Here is a 25088-nt window from a genome sequence, read left to right as displayed (position 1 = left end):
GTCATAAATGATAAAAAAGATGGTTTCTATTTAATTATTTTTAAGCTTAAATTTATTTTTAGCTTCTCCAGTTATTAATCAAAAACTTATTCCAATTGTTTAAAGTGTATTCAAAGATATGCATAATAGACTTTATTAACATGTTATGAAGGTTTTATATGGAGACAAAATATAATAAAAATAACATAGTCTACTTGTTTATTTTACTATCACTATGAATATTGGGGAGAGTTAGGTATTGTGTATTTAGTCCGGTTTTGCAGCTCTGTTTTAAATTAACAAATGATTCATATTTGTGTAATAATTCAGGTGATTAAATGTTACATTTATTACGTCATAATTAATAAATGAGATTTGAACTTAAAAAAATAGTTCAGTTTTAAAATTTAAAAAAAATACTTTCAGAATTTCTAAATTCTGTTTTTTTTTTCAGGTTTAATAAATGTTATATCAAAAAAGAATTAATGGCCAGTCGGAAGTTAACTTTTATTATCTGATTTTAGATAACTCTTTTTGTTAAAACTTGTTAAGAATGAGACTAGTCACGATTAAAGGGATCTTTTCGAACTTGTTTTGAACAAATAAGTTTTATATTTGCATATCACAAAATTAATCAAATAGGTCCGTATTCATCCAGAAGTGTTTTTTTTTAAATTGCGGAAGAAATTAATAAAAAGTCTTTTTTTTCTCATGAACTTTTTGTACAAACTTTAGACTTAACCCAGTCGTCTATTTTCGCTATAAATGATACAAGGACTGAACAATTAGAAAAACATTGTTCTTTTATGATGCATAAATTGTATGTAATCGGTAAATTTAAAAGTTTCAATTTTGAATTTTGTGAAATAAATTTATACTTCGAAAGCTAAGAGAAGGAGCGTGTTAGGAATAATATTTCAGCAAACAATTATAAAATGTCCCTTCTATGTATTTGGAATAAAGGGGCATTTAATGTTATCTTTTGAAGTATTTATACTTAATTGTAGGCAAAATAATTTAAAATCAAATGTAATGAAACAACGCCTCCTATAACTGAAAGCTTCCACACGGTTTCTTATGGGTAGTCCGATGAGACCACTATGAAGGTAAATCAATTTATGAAAGAGCCATTTAATAGAAAATCTAGTAAAAATAAGAAAGTGGTAGCAAATATATGTCTAAAAATTTGTTTAATTTATGAATTTAATTGATTAGTCTTATTTACTTGTCAACCACTACAGATACAATTCTCAAATATATGTGATAAATTTCTCTTAATTACTATTAAAATAGAAATTGGGTTCCTACGCGCAACTGGTTCAGTTTTCAAATAGTCTGCGCAGACTACTTCTACAAAACGGTGTGGAGGCTTTCTAATGTATGAGGTGATGAATGAACCCATGATCTTACTTTAAAACAAATTTTGCAACCATTAGAAAAATATTGCTCACAAAGGGAAGCTAAGTTTATATTTTACAGTCTGATTCTTAGTCTTTTTAATGTGATTCAAAAGTTCATATGCAATTTTGTTCCATCTTACTTGTTGTGAGATTTTTAAAATATTGGCAAAATTATCAAAAACTCTGAAAGCTGTAGTTTTGAATTCGCTACCTTTATATACATCTTGCAAAAAGCGACGTTGTAGATGGGAGCCCTGCAATTGTTTCATTCTTAGCATTTATTTTGAAATATATAAGATGTTTGAGTCAACTGAGATGCATTATAAATCATAGTCATATGGTTGTTCGAGGCTATGTTAAACGTTGCAGAATTTCTTTTATTGCCTGTATGTTACATGCATAAAAACTTGAAGTAAGACAGTTTTGATTTTGAGGATTAGGACGAAGTAAGGACATTGTTGAAGGAGGTTTTGATTGAGGGGTACATTACGGTGGATATATGCACCCCTCAATAATTAGAACCCTCTAGAAGTCCCCTTCAATATTTCAGATGACGAAAATTTTCGAGAATTATCATCGATTTAAACTCCTTAAAGTTAGAACCAAGAAAGAAATAAAAAATAAGCAATCTTTTTGCAGGTATATAGCTCATTAAGGATTTTTTTTTTTACTTCGTACATGAGAAGTTTAGAAAACTATTGTGAATGCATAATTTAACTTCGTCCCCCTCAAAAATTAGGCCCCTGTGACACCCACGGTGAAATAACTTAATTTTTAAAATTTTTTTTACATTAATTACTTTTTAATTACCACTTCGTAAAATCGTTCCCAACAGCCGAACACGTCAGTAGAAGTGTAAACTAGATTCAATCATTGACACTCCAGTCATCTAATTAATCATTCTTCTTAATACAATAAATAATTACATGCATTTTGCCTCGAGTTTGGGAGATTCTATTATATATTCTCTTGACTCACCTGCTTATACGGGGTTAAGTACCTTATTGATAAGTGCCTTACCTTCATTAGAATTCTGTTAGGCATGTCAATTAAGAAATAAAGATTAGCTTATTTACAAAATAGTCCAGTTTTTATTGTAATGAAGTTATTTAATTTAATTTAAATTAGGGCAATATGGGATAGCACTGACGTGCAAATTAAAAAACAACGTATGTGTTTTATGATAGAATTCAGTAAGAGTGACTTGATAAATATTTTCTTTCCCTTATTGATTTATTAGAATTACGTATATTTGCAGGGTAGTGTGGTAAATTTAAGCTCATAAACTTTTATGCTTATAATAGAATTATAGATAGCACAATGCAGAGAAGGATAGCATGAAGATACATCAAGGGTAACAGCGGGATTCGAACCCGTTACCTTCACGCTTTGCACAGCGTTTGGCGGGTGATACTACTTGGCCAGGGAGGGGCCTCCCTCATTTGTACTATCCATTCCTTTATTAGTAGTAAAATGAAATTTCAGGAAACTGGTAAAAAAATAGGTTTATGAAAAAAAATTACAATATGCATATATATTATCATACAAAAATTCCGAAAATACAAAAATCTTAATTTTGAATTTTTTGTTCCTTACTCGTGAGAAGTCGATAAAATATTAATGCTTTGAGATAATTTATTATTAAAAAAATATTTTTAAACAAGGTTGTGCTAAACTGGAATTTTTTTTTACATGGCAGCAAAATTAAGAAAAGTATAGATGTTTTAATTAATTCATTTCCACCAACAAAAAATATTTCAAAAAACATAAAACATCGGAGGAATGATTTATAATTCATCGATGGAAGTAATTTAGTAATCAAGAATAGTTAAATATAAAAGTAGATGAATATTCATTTATTATATCTAAACACATTTTTAAACAATGTTGTCCTAAACTGGAATTTTTTTCACATGGCAGCAAAATTAAGAAAAGTATAGATGTTTTATGTTATTCATTTCCACAAAAAAAAAACTTTCAAAAACACAAAGCTTCGGATGAATGATCTAGAATTCATCGATAGAAGTAATTTTAGTAATCAAGAATAATTAAATATAAAATTGGATGGATATACATTTATTATATCTAAAAACCTTTTTAAACAAGGTTGTCCTAAACTGAAATTTTTTTTGATGGCAGCAAAATTAAGAAAAGTATAGATGTTTTAATTAATTCATTTCCACCAACAACAAAAAAATTTTCAAAAAACATAAAACATCGGAAGAATGATTTATAATTCATCGATGGAAGTAATTTAGTAATCAAGAATAGTTAAATATAAAATTAGATGAATATTCATTTATTATATCTAAAAACCTTTTTGAACAAGGATGTCCTAAACTGAAATTTTTTTTACATGGCAGCAAAATTAAGAAAAGTATAGATGTTTTATGTTATTCATTTCCACAAAAAAAAAACTTTCAAAAACACAAAGCTTCGGATGAATGATCTAGAATTCATCGATAGAAGTAATTTTAGTAATCAAGAATAATTAAATATAAAATTGGATGGATATACATTTATTATATCTAAAAACCTTTTTAAACAAGGTTGTCCTAAACTGAAATTTTTTTTGATGGCAGCAAAATTAAGAAAAGTATAGATGTTTTAATTAATTCATTTCCACCAACAACAAAAAAATTTTCAAAAAACATAAAACATCGGAAGAATGATTTATAATTCATCGATGGAAGTAATTTAGTAATCAAGAATAGTTAAATATAAAATTAGATGAATATTCATTTATTATATCTAAACAAATTTTTAAACAATGTTGCCCGAAATTGGAATTTTTTTTCACATGGCAGCAAAATTAAAAAAAGTATAGATGTTTTAAGCAATTCATTTCCACCAACAACAAAAAATTTTCAAAAAACATCAAACATCGGAAGAATGATTTATAATTCATCGATGGAAGTAATTTTAGCAATCAAGAATAGTTAAATATAAAATTAGATGAATATTCATTTATTATATCTAAACAAATTTTTAAACAATGTTGCCCGAAATTGGAATTTTTTTCACATGGCAGCAAAATTAAAAAAAGTATGGATGTTTTAAGCAATTCATTTTCACAAAAAAAAAAAATTTCAAAAAACATAAAACATCGGAAGAATGATTTATAATTCATCGATGGAAGTAATTTTAGTAATCAAGAATAGTTAAATATAAAATAAGACGAATATTCATTTATTATATCTAAACACATTTTTAAACAATGTTGCCCGAAATTGGAATTTTTTTCACATGGCAGCAAAATTAAAAAAAGTATAGATGTTTTAAGTAATTCATTTCCACCAAAAAAAAAGCCTTCAAAAAAACACGAAACATCGGAAGAATGATTTATAATTCATCGATGGATGTAATTTTAGTAATCAAGAATAGTTAAATTTGAAATGAGATAAATAACTACTTTATTTCTTCTATATAAACAATGCACAACACGCGAGAAAAATGGAATACTCTGAATAACTGTTGATCTAATGATCGGATTTTCACATACTAAGACTCAATCTTACAAGTGTTAATAATATGCTACTTAATTAATAGAGACAATATTTTAAGTTACAAAATCAGACACAAAAGCGTACTTTCTTTGACTTAGCGTCCCGCAGTGGACTGGTCGTTAAGACACGGTTCCCAGCAGATCACCGAAGTCAAGCATCACTGGCTGCGGTCAGTGTGCGGGTGGGTGACCACTTGGATCAGTTTGCGTAGGAACCGAGGGTGTGCGGTATTGGTCCTCGTTAAACTGTGCTACCGTAAAGTGTTCGACTTCGTGCTGGTCGTCGGGCTACCGAAGCGGGGGTGCCATTCCCTCCGCGGAGGATCAAAATTGCGATGGCGTGTCTTCGGATCATCCTCCGGGATGGTTCCCAGACCGTCGCCAATAGCCCATTGTACAGCTCTAGTGCGACGTAAATTAACAGCAACAACAATCTTTGACTTAGCATACCGTTTTTACGATGGATTCGGATTCTTAACCCTCAAAATTAAGAGAAAAGTCGCAATCTGGAAAATATGGTCCCAATAGTTTAGTCAAGAGAGTAGTTGAAAGTTTGGATCCCTTTTGGAACTGTTTTTTTTCTTTTTTTTTTTTTTTTGAATTTTTCAAATATTTCAATTCTTGAAAAAGTGATCACTGTTAACCCTTTAATGCACATGGGACACCGGTCTCTTTTATATACATTTTCTTCCGACGCTCTAATTACAAGCAAAAATATATTTTGGTATTTTTTAATTATTAAAAACAGTGTAAGTGTGTAATAATTACTAAAGAAATATGTTAAGTTATGGGAATTACATTTGTACTAAAATATAAAATCCGAAAAAAGAAGTTCGAATTTTTTTTTTATTCATATTTGGAAATTTATCAATAATTCATTTCGTAAGTTAAAGAAATTCCAATGATGTTTCTCTTAGATTCACTGATTCTCCTGGATCTAAATAACTGTAAATAAGTGCAAATTTGAAATATTATTGCACGAAAGTGATTCGTGTTTGGAAGATTTTTACGTAGAAAAACACACCAGTGTTCCATGCTGTATTTTATAACCATAAATTATTAAAATGCTAAATATAATATTTTTTCCCCTTTATTTTGACCTAAACTAATGCAAAATAACGAAAAAAGTTTGAAAAAATAATTTTTATAGTAGTTCTGTGATAAAGGGATAAAAATGCTAAAACTGCCCTCTGGTCAATGGCAAAATTTCCTAATTTTTGCCCTATATACAGAGCTATTAAATTGATAAAATTAAGTGTTTCAACCTTCCTTTAATATCCTTTTAAAGTCATTTTAAGTAGGTATGAAAAGAAAGAAAGGTTAACAATTATGACTTGGTCAGGATTTTTACTAAATAAAATATAATTTTGAGTTTTGCAATTTGTCTTATTACTATGCTAGGAGGTATTAAAAACGTGTCCTAAATTAACTAAAATTTATTAGTAGTTTCAACCTTACATGTCAAATCCTTTATATGAAATTGAAACGCTTTTTTTGAAAGGAAATCACTGTAAAATAAAACTTGAATGACAGTTAACAAGTTTAATAAAAACATTTGATATTCAATTCGAGTCAATTTAACTTTGATCCATATAAATTGTATTTCGCGAAAAGAGTTAACATCGATAAATTTAATAATGAATCAACTTATTTGGTGTCAAATAATATATAATTGGTTGTAAACTCTACAATTTAAAGCAGCTTCATCGCTTTTATGGAAAACTGTAAGCATAAAAAAAAGCTTGAACTTTCTGGAAAAGTAATAAGTTATTAACTACCTATAAAATAAATTGGAATATTCGTTGCATCATACATCAGAGCCAGAACTAATGAATTCCGTTCCATATATTTATGATTTGTTCCATAAATATTACCTACTTTGGTGTTATAATAAGATGGTAATTGGTAAGATTTTATTAACAGCGTTTTAGGATTAATACATTAAATCAACTTTTTTTGGAAAGAGTGCCCCTATTCGGAAGAAAAACATTTTGCCTGTCATTTACACAAAAAAGAAGAAAAAAAATTTTGTTTTATTAGTTATATGTAGATCATAAGATCTTTATGCTCATAGAACAATTTTGCTTTCCAAATCTAATCTGTGGAGTTTAAAAAATAATTTAACCCTTTGCACATGAACGGTGCCCATCTTTCACCACTGTCATTTATAAGTAACCTTCCACTCTAAATGCTAAAATGTTTACGTCTTAACGTCTCCTTACGTCTTGCGTTATTTTCTAGAAGACCACTATGTCAGTGGTCGCCTGGTATTATATGGTAAGTATGTAAGCAATGAGTTTGACTGCCCATAGGCAGTATTCTAGGCCCAGTACTTCACTTTTTCAATACACATGACTTTCCCAAAGGCAAAGATGACTGTAACAGCCTGACACCATTCTTCACTGATGATACGGGTGTTATAGTCAAATCAAGATGAATATTTAATGCCATTTATAAATCACAAACTAAAATTAATAACTATGAAACTTGGCGTTTGAACTGGAAGGTTAAAATTAATGCTCAAAAATCAGACTTACTTATTATCAAAAAAACCAGAGGCCTTAATATTAATAGCACGTAAGTCTTTTCAATAACGAAATCCTTTAGTCTAAAAAGCCACATATCTTAGACTCTCTATCAATAAAACTTAAATTGGAATGATCATATTGAAAAAAGTATTGCAAAAGCCTCTGGGATCTAAAACAAACTAAAATACTTACTGGGTCCCTGCTCAAAAATGTTACCTGAAAATATAAACGATACATATACTTAACATACATTAGATCAATAATTACTTATGCTTCCCCATCCTTGAATAAGACACAAACTAAAAAACTAAGTATATTTCAAAATAAATTACTCAGAAGAATGAGTTGACTACAATATTTCATATAAAAAAAAAACAAAGTCATACACAATGATTTCAAATTAAAAACTTTAACTGAGACGCTTATGATCCAAAATACCCAATTCTATAAGAATACACTCAAATGTGATGCAGCAAATTATGACAAAATTTTTGAAGCAGAAATGCTCAAAGTAGATGCTAAAATCAGACCCCTTGCTCACTTTTTTACAAGTGATGGAATTTTATCTAATGAATTTTAAATTATCTACATACTAATTCTTTTGCATTAAACAAACAATTGGTGCCTTGTAGGCTCTGCAATAGCAGCACATTAACCAAAGAATATGCTGCATCCTCTAAACGATTTTATAAATTTAATTTTTCGTTTCTTTTTCTCTCTAACTCATGATAAAAATCCATCATGACGCTGCAATCGTTAATTAAATTTGTAGGCTCTGCAACATTAACCAAAGAATATCCTGCATCCTCTAAACGATTTTATAAGTTTAATTTTTTGTTTTTTTCTCTAACTCATGATAAAAATGAATCATGACGCTGCAATCGTTAATTAAATTTGTAGGTTCTGCAATAGCAGCACATTAACCAAAGAATATATTGCATCCTCTAAGGGATTTAATAAGTTTAATTTTTCGTTTCTTTTTCTCTCTAACTCATGATAAAAATGCATCATGACGCTGCAATCGTTAATTAAATTTGTAGGTTCTGCAATAGCAGCACATTAACCAAAGAATATATTGCATCCTCTAAACGATTTTATAAGTTTAATTTTTCGTTTTTTTTTCTCTCTAACTCATGATAAAAATGCATCATGACTTAGTAACTCAAGATGAAGAGGAAATAGACCTGGAACAATGATAAGATTATGGTTATGAGTTTTAACTTGTAAACTTTAAACTGCTTGGTTGCGTTCGTGGTTTTAGCCGTAGAAAAAATCTCGAGTGTATGAGGGTTAGTAAATAATACAAAGTATAAACTTAAGTTTCATTGTTAATAAAAAATTTTAATGGTCCAAAATGTATTTAGAACAGTTTTTCTGTGTAAGACGGAGCAGTGGAGTTTTATGATTAATTTTATAAATAATACTCCCTCCATCCCAAATTAGTTGGTACATTTAAGGTCGAAAAGTTTGTCGCAAATTAATTTAGATTAATTCGTCGCAAATTAGTGCAAATTACGTTGAGAATGGTTCACAGATTTTTCTAACAACGTACTACTTCATTGTTGAATTTGGTTATTTTTATTCGATTTGAAATACTAATGGAATTGTTTATAAATGAATATCAACTCATAACTCATTTATTATATTATTTTTGCAGAAAACATTGTTTTGAAATTTCTTATTTTTAAGAGAGTTTCAATTAAATAATTTCATCAAAATAACTTAAATATTAAATAAATAGTGGACTACTAATTGAATATAAATTTAATTACTGGTTTTGAATATTATTCTTGGTGAAAAAAATTCTAACTTTCGAAAATTCTAACTGAAGAATTCTAACCCTTATAAGTCTTCTACGGAGCCCTATAGGGTACCACGGCACATCATTTAAGAACCACTAAGTAAATCATACTTCAATTCCTGTAAATCACACTTCGCTCTGCGATAAAGAACTGTCATTAAAAACACAACTTTACAAAACGAAATCAACTTCTAATACGTTTTCTGACCGTTAACCTTGCTTGATTCGTAATCTTGATTTACGGCAACTACTTTATTCAGTTGTCGTACGCAAAAGGTTTTTAGGTTATTGCTTTCCCTTTCACTTTCGCAAGGGAAACATCCAGATCATAGTAGCGGAAGTTGATCGTGAAAAAGTTTCTCTTTTTTAAAATTGTTTTCCTCTAGTAGTGGGGTGCTCTCCATGAAATAATAACAAATTGTTCTGAGGAAAAACCACGCATCAGTAGTTAGTCAAGGTTTCGAGTTCTTCTTTCGAAAGAAAGATGAAGGAATAAAACGAGAACTTTGTTAATACACATGAACGAAGTCTTTGACCTAGCTGGACGTTTTTTCAGTTTATCTTTAAAATAGACTCCCCACGAATGTTGGACGTTTTTCTCCAACTTATAGTAGAAATAAATTACTCCACTTTTACCTCATGTATTTTAATGTTCGCTTTAATTTTAAAATGTTATTATGAAAAAAGTGGCAATGAGCAAAATAGAAAATGAACTACCTTAATCGATACAGTGTTATGAACGGAGTACGTCGTTGAACAGCCGATCCAATTTTTTTGGGTTTACGACTACTAATGCTCAACTCAGTAGCCATGTAATTTTAAACCCAAATATCTTAAAATCATCATATAACTAGCAAAACAATTTTTTTTTTTTAAAAAAAAAACAAAAACTTCCAGGGTAGAAGATGGCACTAGTAGGTATAGCTCGGACGCCCTCCACCCCCCCCCCCTCTTAGACACGACCCGCGATTTTCCGCATTGTCGACTCCCGGGCACCTCTTTGGCACCGTATTTTAAAATTCACCAATGTTGCATTCGCAAAGTCTGGTCTCACATTTTCTCGTGAAAATCTTCGAATACTAATTCGCACATGTTTAACTTGCAACATACGATTTAAAAAACGCATGAGTGAACACATGAGATGCGAATAAATTTAACTCTTTTATAAACCGAAGAGCCATTACATTATGACCACCCTGCTAATAACATGTAGGACCACCTTTAGCCCTCAAAACTGCTAGCACCCGCCGTGGCATTGATTCCACAAGGTGCTGATAGGTAGTCTGAGGTATCTGGTACCTAGCGCTCACCAACTGGTCCTGCAATTCCCTCACATTGCGAGGGAGTAGCGTGGCAGTACGAATTTGGTTTTCCAAGTAGGACCACAAATGCTCTATTGGATTAAGGTCAGGTGAATTTGGGCCTAGACATGACTTGAAAGTCACTGGAATTTTCTTCGACGATTTGACCCTTATGACATGGTGCATTATCCAGTTGGTAAACACCATCCCCCGCAGGAAAAATTGTTGCCATGAATGGGTGAACCTGGTCTGCAACTATGTTCAAGTAGCTTACAGACGTCAGGGATTGTTCTATGAGGATTATGGGTCCTAATGTGCCCCATGAAAACATTGTTCCTGGTCGAGAAACCATGAAAACCTGGGCGAGCCCATTGTTATAGATGGAGGGTGGTCATAATGTAATGGCTCTTCGGTGTAAGTGTTTGTGTATTATCAGTCTCCTTATTATCAGACTTTCTGAAACACATATTTATTTCTTAGTTTTTTGCTTCCTTTTCAGTCTTAAACTTGTTTTATAATTCTTATCATGTTTCAGAAAAGATTTAGTTTGTTTTATATCTGATTTTTTTTTCTCTTCTGTGAGTAGGATATAGCTTTCGAATTATTTTTATAAATTTATTTCATATAATTTATGGTGTCTTTACCAAGCATGTGGACGCAATTTTTAATATTGCAACAGGACGTTGTACCTTATTGTTTAGTTTTAAATCCTTAAATTTAAATAACTGCACAATTTATGAGTTTTAAGCATTTTCTTTTTGTATGTGTATAATGATGTGGAGTTTGTTGGTGTCAGTTTTATGCCTGAATTTATTCTTTTTTACTTTTTTGACACTGATATCTATGATTAAATTTGTGTAATGATTCCCATTTGCAGTTTTCGTGCTAATAATATTTACGTCCAAGCAACCGTACTTAGCTTTGACATTTTTTTATATGTCCCAAACGATAAATTCCTTTATACGTATTAGCCAATTCCACAGCTTTGGCCGCCAAGGGTTACAATTGTGTAGCAGTTAAAGCAAATTTATGAGGTAAATAAAATTTTGATTGAAGAAAATTTTTTATGATTTGTAAAATAAAAATATAATGTTTGTATAATTTAAACAGTAAGCATCAACTTTGACATTCTCATATCATAACTATATAACAATTTAAAGTCCATTTGTTTATTTATTCCTAATTCAGCAAAGATTTTATATATGACAAGATATTGAGTCAAATAAAAGAATCTTAACAATTTTTATATTTAACAATTTACTTTAAATAAAGAAAGTAGTTTTAAAGTAGTTAGGTTGAAAGGCTGAGAACTTACACTTTTATCTAAAACAATTCATCAATGTTATAATAATAAAACAAAACTTTTACGATCAGTTATCACAGCAAAAGTAAGATTTTTATTACCAAATAAGAAACAATTATTACCATTCTGCAAGGGACAGATAAAATAAAGTAGGTCAAACAGTTTTCAGACACAAAGAATGCATAACAATCTAATAATAAATGTTTGAACTTATAAAGCAAATTACAAACAATAAAAGCTATTGTGTAAACAACAATAAATAAACAAAAACAAAAAATTAAGTTATCACAAATGAGACTATTATATGATTCGAACAACTTAAAAATTCTTTTGAAATTTTAAAGACCAATGAATACTTCAAAAATAACAACAAAAACGTTTTCTGTGTCTCATTTTTGAGGCAGAATATAAATTAAAATACACATCTCATTTTTTTTTTATCCTGCTTTTCTATGAATCGTTCTTATTAAAATAGATGAATCGTGTTAAATTACGTTACTTTAAGTTAGTGAATGTGTTTTTGTACTAAGGAAAAAAAAGGCCTCATTTTAGAGTGACAATAAATTTAATAATTTTCATAGTATTTTTTCCATATCCTATTTAGAAGTGCAAAAATTTAATTAAAAAATTTTAAAATAAATATACCAATTGTTGAGTTACAGAATCGAATAAGCTAAACTTGTTACAAAATTATGAATAAAAAGTTACAAAATGGATAAGTTAGGAAATTAATGAAGCATAGCATGAAAGGATAAATATATAGCAAAATATATGTTAAAATTAATTAGGAAACAAATAAAAAAGCAGGTGAATAATTTCAGATATACACAAATAACAGTGATAGAAACAAGAGTTTTGGAAAATATCGGAATTTTCCCTGACAAATTTAAGATACATTAAAAAAAAGTTCAGCCGCCACAATTTTACGTTTTAATAAATATGATTTGATGTTATAAAAAATAAATTAACTATATGAAAATTGTAGTGAATATGTCATATATTTGTTTTTTTATGTCATAGATTTATTTAAAAATATTATTATAGGGTGACACGATTCTTATTCTATATGCTCACTGTCTGTAGTTCAAAAATTAATAAAGCATAGATTACATTATTGACAACTCAAAAGCAATGTTGCTCCATTGTGCGAAATCAGCAAGGATAGATGAGGTATAAAACTTGAAAAGTGAACTAAATATTAAGGATTCGAAGCTTCAGGCCATACTACTGTGACCATATATTCGAGATTGCGGGTGCATCCCATGTTTTGATAGTCAATAAATCAAAAGCGTCAAAGAATTTATGTTTATTCAGAGATAGTATGGTTATACGCCATATTTCGCAACTTGAAATACTGTCTGCACTATTGAATTGCACATTTAAGGTTAAGCCCTAGAATCATTAAGTCTGCAAGAAATCCGATCTTTAGACCGAAAGTTATTTAGGATATTTGTTCAAACACTGATTTCGGAAAACTATGATGAAATAAAACGCCTAGAATTGTTATGCTTTTTTAAATGTGTAATTTTTTAATCAATTTAAAAAATTCATCATGCCTAATTTATTTTAAAATTGAATAAATGTCTGAATGTATGTCTTATAATTTATTTTAAAAATTCTCAAATAAATAAAGTTAAGGTAACTTAAAAATGCGTATAAGCACAATGCATCAAGTAACTTTATTAACAAAGTATTTTAAAATGCGTATTATATAATTTAAAATCAAATAAATAGATAATGTGTAATGCAATTAAAAAATCTTTAAATGGATAATGTAATGTAGCATAAAAATTAATTTAATGTTTAACTAATGTAATTCAAAAATACATAAATGCACATTGTATAATATAGCATAAAATAAGTATATGTAGATAATGTATAGTATAATTTAAAATGAAAAAATTGACTATATTTTTTAAAATGCGTAAATTGATAATGTATAATTTAATGTCAAATAAATTCGTACTGTATAACATAATTTAAAAATTGATAAGTAAATAATGCAATGTAGAGAATAAATATTAATTTAATCTTCAATTAATATTATTTAAAATTGCATAAATGCATGATGTATAATGTAGCGTAAAAAATGAATCTGTACATAATGTATAGTATAATCTAGTTTAAAATGCATAAATAGATAACGCATAATTTAATATCAAATAGATTGATACTGTATAACATAATTTAAAAATTCATAAGTAGATAATGTAATGTAGCATAAAAATAATTTTATCTTTAATTAATGTAATTTGAAATTACATAAATGCACAATCTATAATATAGCATGAAAATGTATATGTAAATAATGTATAGTATGATATAAAATGCATAAATAAATAATGTATTTTAAAATATGCAAATAAATAATGTATAATTTTGTATTAAATAAATTTATACTGTATAACATAATTTAAAAGTTCATAAGCATAAAATGTAATATAGTATAAAAATTCATTTAAAAATACAAATTTTGGTTCCATTCATCGACCTAAAACACATTATTTAACACGTTCACGCCGGGTGTTGCGCCTGAAAGATGGACGGAAAAGAGAAAATACTGGTAGAAGAACTATTTCAATATTAGATAATATTCGGAAGGAGTTAATCTATTCTCAACAATAACAATTCACTGTAAGGAAATTTATCACGGCGAAGAAGCAATTCAATATAAAAATTGCATCCGTTAAAAACATTTGGTAGTTATGGATTTTTATTATTCCCGGAAGAAAACTAAAAAATGAAATTTATTTGTTGCCAATTTTTATTCCTGTGCTCCGTCCGATGAGACAATCTAGCATGACCCACCGGTGGGTCACCCCGGCGTGAACGTGTTAAGAAGAGATTATGTATTTTGTTATTAACTTTTTGAACTAATCTACAAACACCCAATAAATATTTTAATTAAAACATTCGTTTTAATCAATGCGTTCAGAAAGTAATATCCACGTGTTTAACTCTCAGCAGTTTTCATTGTTAATGTTACAAGCACGTGAGCGTTTTTTAACAAACCTATTTCCCAACAAACCCTTCAGCTAAATGATACAATTTACAATAGGTCCATGTTTCAACAAGCAACGCTGAACCCCTGAGAAAATTCTCATTAATGTAGATATCGATCAAAACATTTTTGATGATGTCGTCAATTAAATTTGTTTTTTTTATTTTTCTACGTGATTTAATATGATCAGCCAGCAGGCTTCTTTGTTGTGTGTGTGTTTGACCTGAAATTTCATTTTCTAAACCCCGGACCATATTCTTACAATCTAAATGGCGGTGTAAATGATAAAAGTAGGGCAAATAAGAAAAAAATTTTAAGATCTCTAATAACAAAATGGTTCCCCGAAGGTAGAGCTGGTATTTCGTCAACGCGTCGGCATGCACCGGAAGAATTGGACTTCCGTGTAGTATACCTTTCTCAACAATATGGTGATTTAGGGAGGGAGAAAACTGGTAACACCCACTTTCGATTTCGTCTTCTTTTGGAGAGCGAGGTCATTTTTTCCTATATAAAACCCGCTTGGTCATTACTTGTCATTCAAATCAAAAAATCTTAGCTGTTCTTCTCAAACTAACCAGTCATTCATTTATTGCCACCATGAAAGTTTTGGTGAGTACATTTTTTACCTTTGTGAGTAGTTGAAAATTGATATTGTGTTTCGGCTACAATTTCTCCGGCACAATAAATTTTTTTTCTTCTTTTAACTTCTCGAGAATCGAGATTTAAATAATGGCAGAAATTGTGGTTTTTAATTTTGACTATGTTAAATGAAATATTGTGTTATGGCTTCTATTTCTCCGATACAATATTTCTTCATTTTAACTTCTCGAGACTCGAGCTTTAAATAATGGCAGAAACTGTGATTCTTAATTTTGTCTATGTTAAGTGAAATATTGTGTTACAGCTTCTATTTCTCCGATGTAATATTTTTTTCCTTCACTTCCCGAGACTCGAGCTTTAAATAATGGCAGAATATCCGATTTTTAATTTTGAATATTTTATTTCTAAGCTGATAAAGACTGATAAAGTGTTTCGGCTTTAATTTCTCTGATACAAATATTTTTTTTTCCTTCACTTCCCGAGACTCGAGCTTTAAATAATGACAGAAAATTTGATTTTAATTTTGAATATCTTACTTCTAAGCTGATAAGGACTGATAAAGTGTTTCGGCTTTAATTTCTCAAATACAAATATTTTTTTCCTTCACTTCCCGAGACTCGAGCTTTAAATAATGGCAGAAAATCTGATTTTAATTTTGAATTTTTTTTTAAGCTGATAAAGATTGATAAAGTGTTTCGGCTTTAGTTTTCCGATCATGCAAATATTTTTTCTTTCACTTCCCGAGACTCGAGCTTTAATTAATGGCAGAAAATTCGATTTTTAATTTTAAATATTTTATTTCTGAGCTGATAAAGATTGATAAAGTGTTTCGGCTTCAATTTCTCCGACACAAATATTTTTCTTTCTTTCACTTCCCGAGACTCAAGCTTTAATTAATGGCAGAAAATCTGATTTTTAATTTTAAATATTTTATTTCTGAGCTGATAAAGTGTTTTGGCTTTAATTTCTCCGATCGATACAAATATTTTTTTCCTTCACTTCCCGAGACTCGAGCTTTAAATAATGGCAGAAAATGCAATTTTTATTATTTTATTTCTAAATTGATAAAGATTTATATTGTGTTAAAGCTTCAATTTCTCCAACACAATATTTTTATATTTTAACTTCCTAAGACTCGTGTTTTAAATAATGGCAGAAACTGCGATTTTTAATTCATATATCAAAGAAAATAAAAGTTTTCTTATTAACTTATAAAAATTATAAAAAATTACAAAATATTTTCCTGCGTCATTAGAGATGTAGGTACTCTTTACTATCGGAGAATTAATTTTCTAAATCCCATGAAAACTGGAATTTTCATTTTTTTTAATAAAAACTTCAAAATTAATATGTAAATAATTTTATTTAGCATTAATCTAAAATTAAATGGGTAAAAATATTTGAATATATGTATATATGTTTTGAATATATATACTTACCAGAAAATGAATTTATTACATTGGAAAGTTCTTGAATATATTTCAATACTAATTTAAAAAATAGCACATACTGATAAAAGTTTTGTATGAATGCACTTTGTACCTTCAAATCATTCAAAACAAATGTCTCTTTCGTTTGCTGAAATTTTACTCCCAAAAACAAAAAGTAAAAACAAATAAGAGTTTTACTTCGACTGTTTTCAAAAGAAGAATTTGAGAAATGCTTGAATGGTTCTAAATCACACCAAAATATTCCTGTTGACTGATTTTATTGTTTTTTCACTTTTAAATCTGAATCTGTGATCTGAAAAGCAGTTGTATTGTTAGTTCAACTAGATTATTATTTTATATACATACATTCATGTAATTTTCGGTTTATTTTATCATTTTTTTTAATTTAGGGAAGCATTGTTATTTTTCGGGGTGTAATAAAATCAGTTTTTATTTCATTTTTTAAAAGTTTCACATCTAAAATAGAGAACCTCAAACCGTATTAATTATTTAAAGATCAAAGAGAATTATTTAAATCAAACAAATTCTTATTAGAATCTACAACTTTATACCAAAATTTAAAATTAATTAAGTTCGAAACTACGTTTTAAAAATCGGTGCCGGTACGATTATCAAATCAGTCAAGTAAATTTTTATTCCTTTCTATTTAAGTATCATAATATTTTCCATATACCTATAGATTTTAACTGGATATTTTTTCTTTACTAAAAAAATATGAAATATTATAATTTCAGGGACAAAATCTTAATTTAGAAGTACATTTTTGGAAGGTTTTTACCCTACAAAAGTCACTATTTTGTGGAATATTCCAAATTTAAAAATCCTAATCGATTTCTTTTTTATTTATTGGAATTACATACATTTGAAGGCTTGTGTCAGGACAGCAGCGGAATTTGAACCCACTACCTCCACACTTTGCACAGCGTTTGGTGGGCTATAGCACTCTGCCAGACCCCTCCAAATCGATAAAAACTTGAAAGTGATAGGCTTGATAGGCTTTCTAAATTTAGTATATTTGTTTATTCAAAATAATTAGCTTTTAACTTGAAACTGCTATATTTCCGTCGGTGCCTGTTTTAAATAGCTTGTGTACAATAAATTTGATTAAATAAGTATAATTTCTTGAAACATATTAAGTTTTTTCTCATCTGATTCTAATAACTAAATTTTTTTCTTGAAGAAAGAGAAAATTCTATCTCCTTAACCCATTTAAGATTAGAGATTTTTTTTGAAATAAGAAGTTGCAGAAATTTAGAATTAATTCTTCACAGTGTAAAAACCATGGTGTAATAAAATTTTTCTCTACAAATTTTATAATGAACAACCCTAAAATTTTATTCAAGTTAACACCAAATCAAGCTTTCATATACTATTTAAAGGGTGAATATAAGTCCTAAACACCGAAAATACAAAATGTTTACACCAAGATCACTCGCATTCGCACCAAACGTTAAATATTATAGCTTCGGAAAACTCCAGGGTTGGCGGGTTTTGATTTCGCCGGTGCTTACAATCGATAACGAGTTGGCGAGTGTTTGCTTGTCCTGCAGAAACTAAAGTTTGCTGTTAAAAATATGCTTGTATGTTTCCAGTTGCGTAATAAGGATATTTATATTTTAACTTATCTGTAAAATGTATCAAATAATTGTATAATGTATTCTTTAAATCCGCTCCCGCTCTTTTAAGGCTAGTTTGAATTCTTCATAATATTCTCTCGGCCTCTCGTATGTTTGATTTACAAACTAATTTTATTTTAAGAATTAGTGCATGTATGTATCGTAAATTACTGGTTCTTATTTAATATTGTCTCGTAAAAATAATTTTACCGATTCTTATGTGTATCGTATATTATTGTAATTAGAAATTTTGAGCTTACCAAGTAACAAACATGGTGACTTTACGATGGTGTAAAAGAACATTCTAAGTGTTTTACAGCACCAGGAACTATACTTGGGCTTTGGTGCAGTGGAACACTTAGTGGAAAACGTTGCATGAAAGTAGTTGCTACCATTTTTGGTGTTCCGTTACACGAAAATTTTTTACTACACTTCTGTCCATCTCAATATACTATTAATACAGCCGAACCCCACTATAATGAACCTGGGATATAGGGAACACTTGGTTGTAACGAACTTTTTTAGTGGCCCTTTCCAAATTTCCATTTAACTAATGTTATTTGTATGCTTATTGAGGACAGATTAAAAATTATAAGTTCGCTTATAGTGAAATTTTATTTCATTTCTACAGTTCTTTTTCAATTCTCCAATTTTAAATTTGCAGGAGTTGCGATTGCAAATGATGGCATTTCGTAACATTGTGACAAATCTTACTCATGCACGATCTTCGCTTTTAAACTAGGGTGGACAAGTTGTTAAGTAACCCATTCATCCATCTATGTTAAAGAAATAAAAGAAAAGTTAAAACATCTCTTACCTCGGAAGTGAAATTGACATTAAAAAATATTTAATTGGCATTTTCATTGAGAGAAATTATGTCTAGAAAATATGATTCGTAACTAATTATTGATAAAAAAAATTGGTAAACTCTTCCTAAAATCAAATTGTAGTCAATCAAGAAATACTAATTTCCTCTATAGAATGTAAAATTTAATTTATAATTTTTTTTATTGTAATATTTGATGTATTATTTATTTAATTGGTTAATAATATAAAAACAAATGCGTACTATCATAATCACTTTTTCGATCAATACTGTTATCGTATGCTAAGTAATAGTTTTTAACGAATTCGGATATAGTAAAGCCCCATTTATAGTGAACTTATTGCTAGATCCGCAGACAGTGCACTATAACGGGGTTTAACTATAGAAATATTTATTTTGTATCTGATTATAATGTCATTTCAATTTTAAAATGGTATGAATGGCAACAGAAAAAATATCCACTAGGCTAAAATTTTCAAGTACTACCACTTTGCGCATTTTACTTATTGCAATATTTGCGGTCAAGCATTAATGAATTTATATTACTGGGCCATAAATACAAATAAGATATAAAAACAAAAGGAAAAGTAATCAAAATTATTCACTTTTTAGTTTTTGATTTATCACTTTAATTTTATTTTTGTAAAAATTTTTTTTAGGCTTTTGGATTAATTTCTCTGCTGTTGATTGCTTCTGTGGCCGCAAGTGGTTATTATGGAGGACATTATGAAGAGCCAAAAATTATCAAGATTATAAAACCCGTCCACGTTGTTAAAGTTGTAAAGCATATACCACCCCCTGTACCTGTCATTAAATACATCAAGCTTTATCACAGCACTCACGTAGGGCATCCAATAAGTCACCATCATGGATATCATGGTGGCTATCATGGCTGGTAAAGAATAGAGAAAATGAAACACATGTAAGTAATGTACAAAATTTATCAAATATTTCTCTGAAATTATGAGCTTTGATTGTTTAACTTATTACTCTTTAGATTAAATAAACCATAATTCCGTTATGTTTTAAAATTTAAAAAAATAATAATAAAGGTAAGAGTAATAATAAATTCTAGTAACAATGTCTCTAGGAAGAAATTTTTTGTTGCATCTATACATGGCTAAATTATTAGGCGCACTATAAGCTTCTATGTAAAATCCTAACTATCAGGAGATACTATACAGCTTTATTGTTTTTACGCGACTAAAACAGGTTTGCACTTGCTTACGTTTGTGTATCCCATTGGTTAAATTAGACGATATATGATATAAATTCGACGATTGTATAAATTAGACGACATATTATATAAATATAGAATATTTATTATATCAGGTATTATATTAGTGTATTATAATAATTAGACCAAATTATTAAAAGCACTGTAGTTTTTTAATAATTACATGTTTTGCACGAGTTTATATGCAATACTTTTATATTTAAACATACATGTAATGGGTTTTTATTCGGGAGATTTTTTATATACTTCATATTTGTATTTATTTTTAACGTATGTGAACCAATATTAACCAATTGATACGCGAACGTAAACAAGTGCAAACCGGTTTCAGTCGCGTAAAAACAATAAAGTTGTATAGTATTGTAGCGACTAGTATCAGCCACCATCAACAGATGGCGATACCAAGGGGTTTGACGTCATTCCTTGGTATCGCCATCTGTTGATGGTGGTTGATACTAGTCGCTACAGTATCACCTGATAATTAAGATTTTACGTAGAATCTTATAGTGCGTTTAGTAATTTTGACAGAGACTGTACAAGTACTAGATCTTACCTAATTCAGATGTAGGGATTTCAAATAGTTTTTTTCTTCCGAAAGCCATAGGTTTTTTTTTCAAAATGTTATTTTTAATTAATTTTTTTTCTGTCTGATTGTTCAAGTTGATGAAGAGCGTATAGTTTTACATACATCCATATACACTTGTCTGTTCCTTGAAAAATAACACTTATCAGCACAAATAACACAAATCAAATAATATTATTATATGCTCGAAGTTTAATATTATTTAATCAAAGTCAAATCAATTAAGTCAAATCCCGCATATAAACCGCAATCATATTTATTAACGGTAATATTAATCGAAGTCTAATCATGCGTATAATCAACAGTATCACTCGAAGTTTCATCATATGTATAAATAGTCAAACTCTAATCACGCATATAAACATTATGATTAGTCGAGGTCTGATCATACATAAATCAGTCAAAGAATCAGTTTTGTTAAGGATATCAAGTAAGTATTATTTCTTATACATATTATATAGCTGAGTTAATATGAAATCAAAAGGTAAGATGTATTTTAAATAATTGATCCATAATCGAAATTATATTGTTGGTAAGTACATTATTTAATTAGGCTTCGCAACTATAATGGGATTTATTAAAAAATTCGGTATTGGTTTCTCTCAAAACCTTCATTAATCAGCAAACTGCATAATTGCCGTATAATTATTTTTAACGGGTATTTAATTACGTGTTAATGCTAATTATGCGTATTTAACTTTCACTATAACCTTAATTACGTTCTATTTTCAATTATATTCCATTGTTTTTATTACATAGGTGCCAATTATATAAATGTATTTTCTATTTATGTTTTGTAATCATGGAACATTTATTTCTATATAGGTATTATTTCATCGTTTTTATCCTTATTTTGAAGAATAATCGTCGATGAAACAATCCAAATCAAATTTGGTGCCATTTTTATTTCTACAATCAAATTTGTCATCTGTAAATTGTCGAATGTAGATAGAAAGTAAAATACTGTTTGAAACTATGATTCAGTACAAAAACTGTAAAGACAAGCTGTAAAATATGTAAAATAAATAATTTATCATAACCAATTTGTTTGTTTTTTTACACATTTTTTTTCTTCCTGCAAGCATTAATTTTACACAAAATAACAAAGGCTAGATAGATGAATAATTTATGTAATGAATGGTCAGTGGTTATTTTTCTAAATTAGTTTAATTAAATATCATTCTTTCAATCCAGAAAAAATACTTAATACACAAATAAGTATTCAAATAGTTTAATGCAAAATATATAAAATAAATATTTTATCATAACCAGTTTTTTTTTCACATATTTTATTTTCCTGCAAACATTAATTTTACACAAAATAACAAAGGCTAGATAGATGAATAATTTATGTGATGAATGGTCAGTTGTTATTTTTCTAAATTAGTTTAATTAAATATCATTATTTCAATCCAGAAAAAAATACTTAATACACAAATAAGTATTCAAATAGTTTAATGCAAAATATGTAAAATGAATATTTTATCATAACCAGTTTTTTTTTCACATATTTTTTTTTCCTGCAAACATTAATTTTATACAAAATAACAAAGGCTAGATAGATGAATAATTTATGTGATGAATGGTCAGTGGTTATTTTTTAAAATTAGTTTAATTAAATATCATTCTTTCAATGCAGAGAAAATAATTAGTACACAAATAAGTATTCAAATAGTTTAATGCACAAACAAGAGCAGATGTATAGTACACAAATAAGTTAAGAGCAGATATATAGTACACAAATAAGTTAAGAGCAGATATATAGTACACAAATAAGTTAAGAGCAGATATATAGTACACAAATAAGTTAAGAACAGATATGTAGTACACTATAAGTATTCAAGTAGTTTAATGTACAAATAAGAGCAGATATATAATACACAAATGAGTATTCAAATAGTTTAATGAACAAATAAGAACAGCAGCTTGCCGGTCAGGTGGCCGAGCGGTCAGCGTGCCTGCCTGTGAAGCCAATGCTTGCAGGTTCGAATCCCGTTGGTTATTGCTCTCTGCAGTGTGACGTGTAAATGAGGCTCAAGCACGGATATTTGTGACAAACTTCCTTTCTTAAATTCACAGGTGCCCATCGGTGTTCAACTACTACCTTTTAAAAAAGTAGTAACAATCAGAAACGACATTTTATACACAAATAAGTATGCAAATAGTTTAACTCACAATTAAAAGTAGAAATTTAAAATACAAATGAATTACAGTAAACAAATTATTTAATACATAATTAAAAGCAGATGTTTAATACTCAAAGAGGTTACAGTACACAAATAAGAGCAGATATTTAGCACACAAATGAGAGAAATTATTTAATATAACAAATATTATAGCATCCAAATAAGAGAAATTATTTAATACTCGAAGTGCGAAAATTTAATATACAAACAAGAGCAGATATTTAAAAAAAAACTAATAAGTAAAATTACCCTTCTACAATTTAATAGAAAAAAGATCAGAATACACATTTAATTCAACGCATTTAATTTAACACAAAAATAAGTAAGAGTAAGCATATAATTTAATTCACAAATATGTTGGACTACACAAATGAGTTAATATGTAGAATAAAGTCAGATATTTAATACACAAATTTAATTCAACAACAATACCTTGAAATTCACGAAAAAAGGATATAAAAGTCTTCAGCTTTTCTTTTAGATATGTCTTTCAAACTTAAATTTATAAATTTTTCTTAAGTTAATAATTCTGTATAGCGAAGAGCTTAACGAGCTAAGCGAATACAGAACAAATTTAAATTTTAAAAAATTAAGACAAAAGTTTTTTTTACAAAAATCATTGCATTTAAAACAGCCATAATGAGAGTTTGCAAAAATGAATTAAAAATCAAAAATCCGTCATATTGCAAAAACAACATTTTGTTGTTCCAATATGCTTCTAAAAAAAAATTCAACCCTTTAGTACCAAATATTAGTATTTATATAGTTTTGAAAAATTTGGAGTTCATCAAATACAGTTGTTGTGATTAATCGAACGTTACATTTGAAATTCCGAGATTTAGAAGCATTTTAACATTTTCTGAACAAAGCAAATCATTTGAACAAACACTTTTTCTGCATATTTTACAGTAAAAAAATAGTTCTGCATATTTTATGGGTATAATCATTAAAAAAAAAGTACTATTTTGATGTAAATTAAGTAATTAAATATCATTTCAGTTACTGAAAAGACATTTTACGTTACATTCATGAATCTTAGATAATTTCACATTTTTCAATTGAATTAAAAAGCTTCATATAAGATTGTTTTCGTAATTGCCCAGTTCAACACCCATTATATTTAGTATTAGTAAAAGTATTTGTATAGTTACAAAAAAATGCGAATGGAAGTTAATGTATTAACTATATATCGTTTTGGTAAGTGAAAGAAGGCATTCCGAAATAAATCTTAAGAACTATTTCAATTTTCTCAAATAAAACAAAAAGCTTCTTAAGACTTTTTTATTAATTATCCAGATAAATATGGTATAATTAGCATTAATATTAGTTATGTTTTTTGAAAAAAATGCAACTTGGATGTGAAGTACGATAATCTCTGGTTCAAAGCAGAAAATTATATTTTATAACAATAATGAAGAATTATGTTAACGTTATAGTGTTTGAATGGAATCTCAATATTAGTTAATGATACATCACTACGCTGAGCAAAAAGTCTGTGAGAAATATTATTAACATTGGATGTCAATGAGTTAGTGGAATACATTTTTAGTAAATAGATGGAACCTCAATATTAATTAATGATACATCACTGCGCTAAGCTAAAAGTCTGTGAGAAATATTATTAACATTGGATGTCAATGAGTTAGTGAAATACATTTTTAGTAAATAGATGGAATCTCAATGTTAATTAATGATACATCACTGCGCTAAGCTAAAAGTCTGTAAGAAATATTATTAACATTCGATGTCAATGAGTTAGTGAAATACAGTT

The 25088-nt window shown here is 28.5% G+C and overlaps 1 long non-coding RNA gene across 2 annotated transcripts; it reads left to right on the top strand.

Annotated features, from left to right (window-relative positions):
- The first annotated feature begins 15277 nt into the window (after positions 1-15277).
- On the top strand, positions 15278-22174 carry LOC107436638 (uncharacterized). Of its 2 annotated transcripts, none has more exons than XR_001583124.3 (3): positions 15278-15427; positions 19971-20233; positions 21957-22174. It is a non-coding gene; the product is annotated as an uncharacterized LOC107436638 (long non-coding RNA). The 2 variants fall into 2 exon arrangements; XR_015430819.1 differs by lacking the exon at positions 15278-15427 and adding an exon at positions 18348-18449.
- The last annotated feature ends 2914 nt before the right edge of the window (positions 22175-25088 follow it).

Source organism: Parasteatoda tepidariorum, chromosome 12 (genome assembly GCF_982258835.1).
Source record: "Parasteatoda tepidariorum strain Cologne lab strain chromosome 12, Ptep-v5.0, whole genome shotgun sequence".
In the NCBI taxonomy this organism is placed as follows: domain Eukaryota; kingdom Metazoa; phylum Arthropoda; class Arachnida; order Araneae; family Theridiidae; genus Parasteatoda; species Parasteatoda tepidariorum.
Note: the sequence above shows the minus strand (reverse complement) of the source record. Positions and strands in the feature narration are given on the sequence as shown.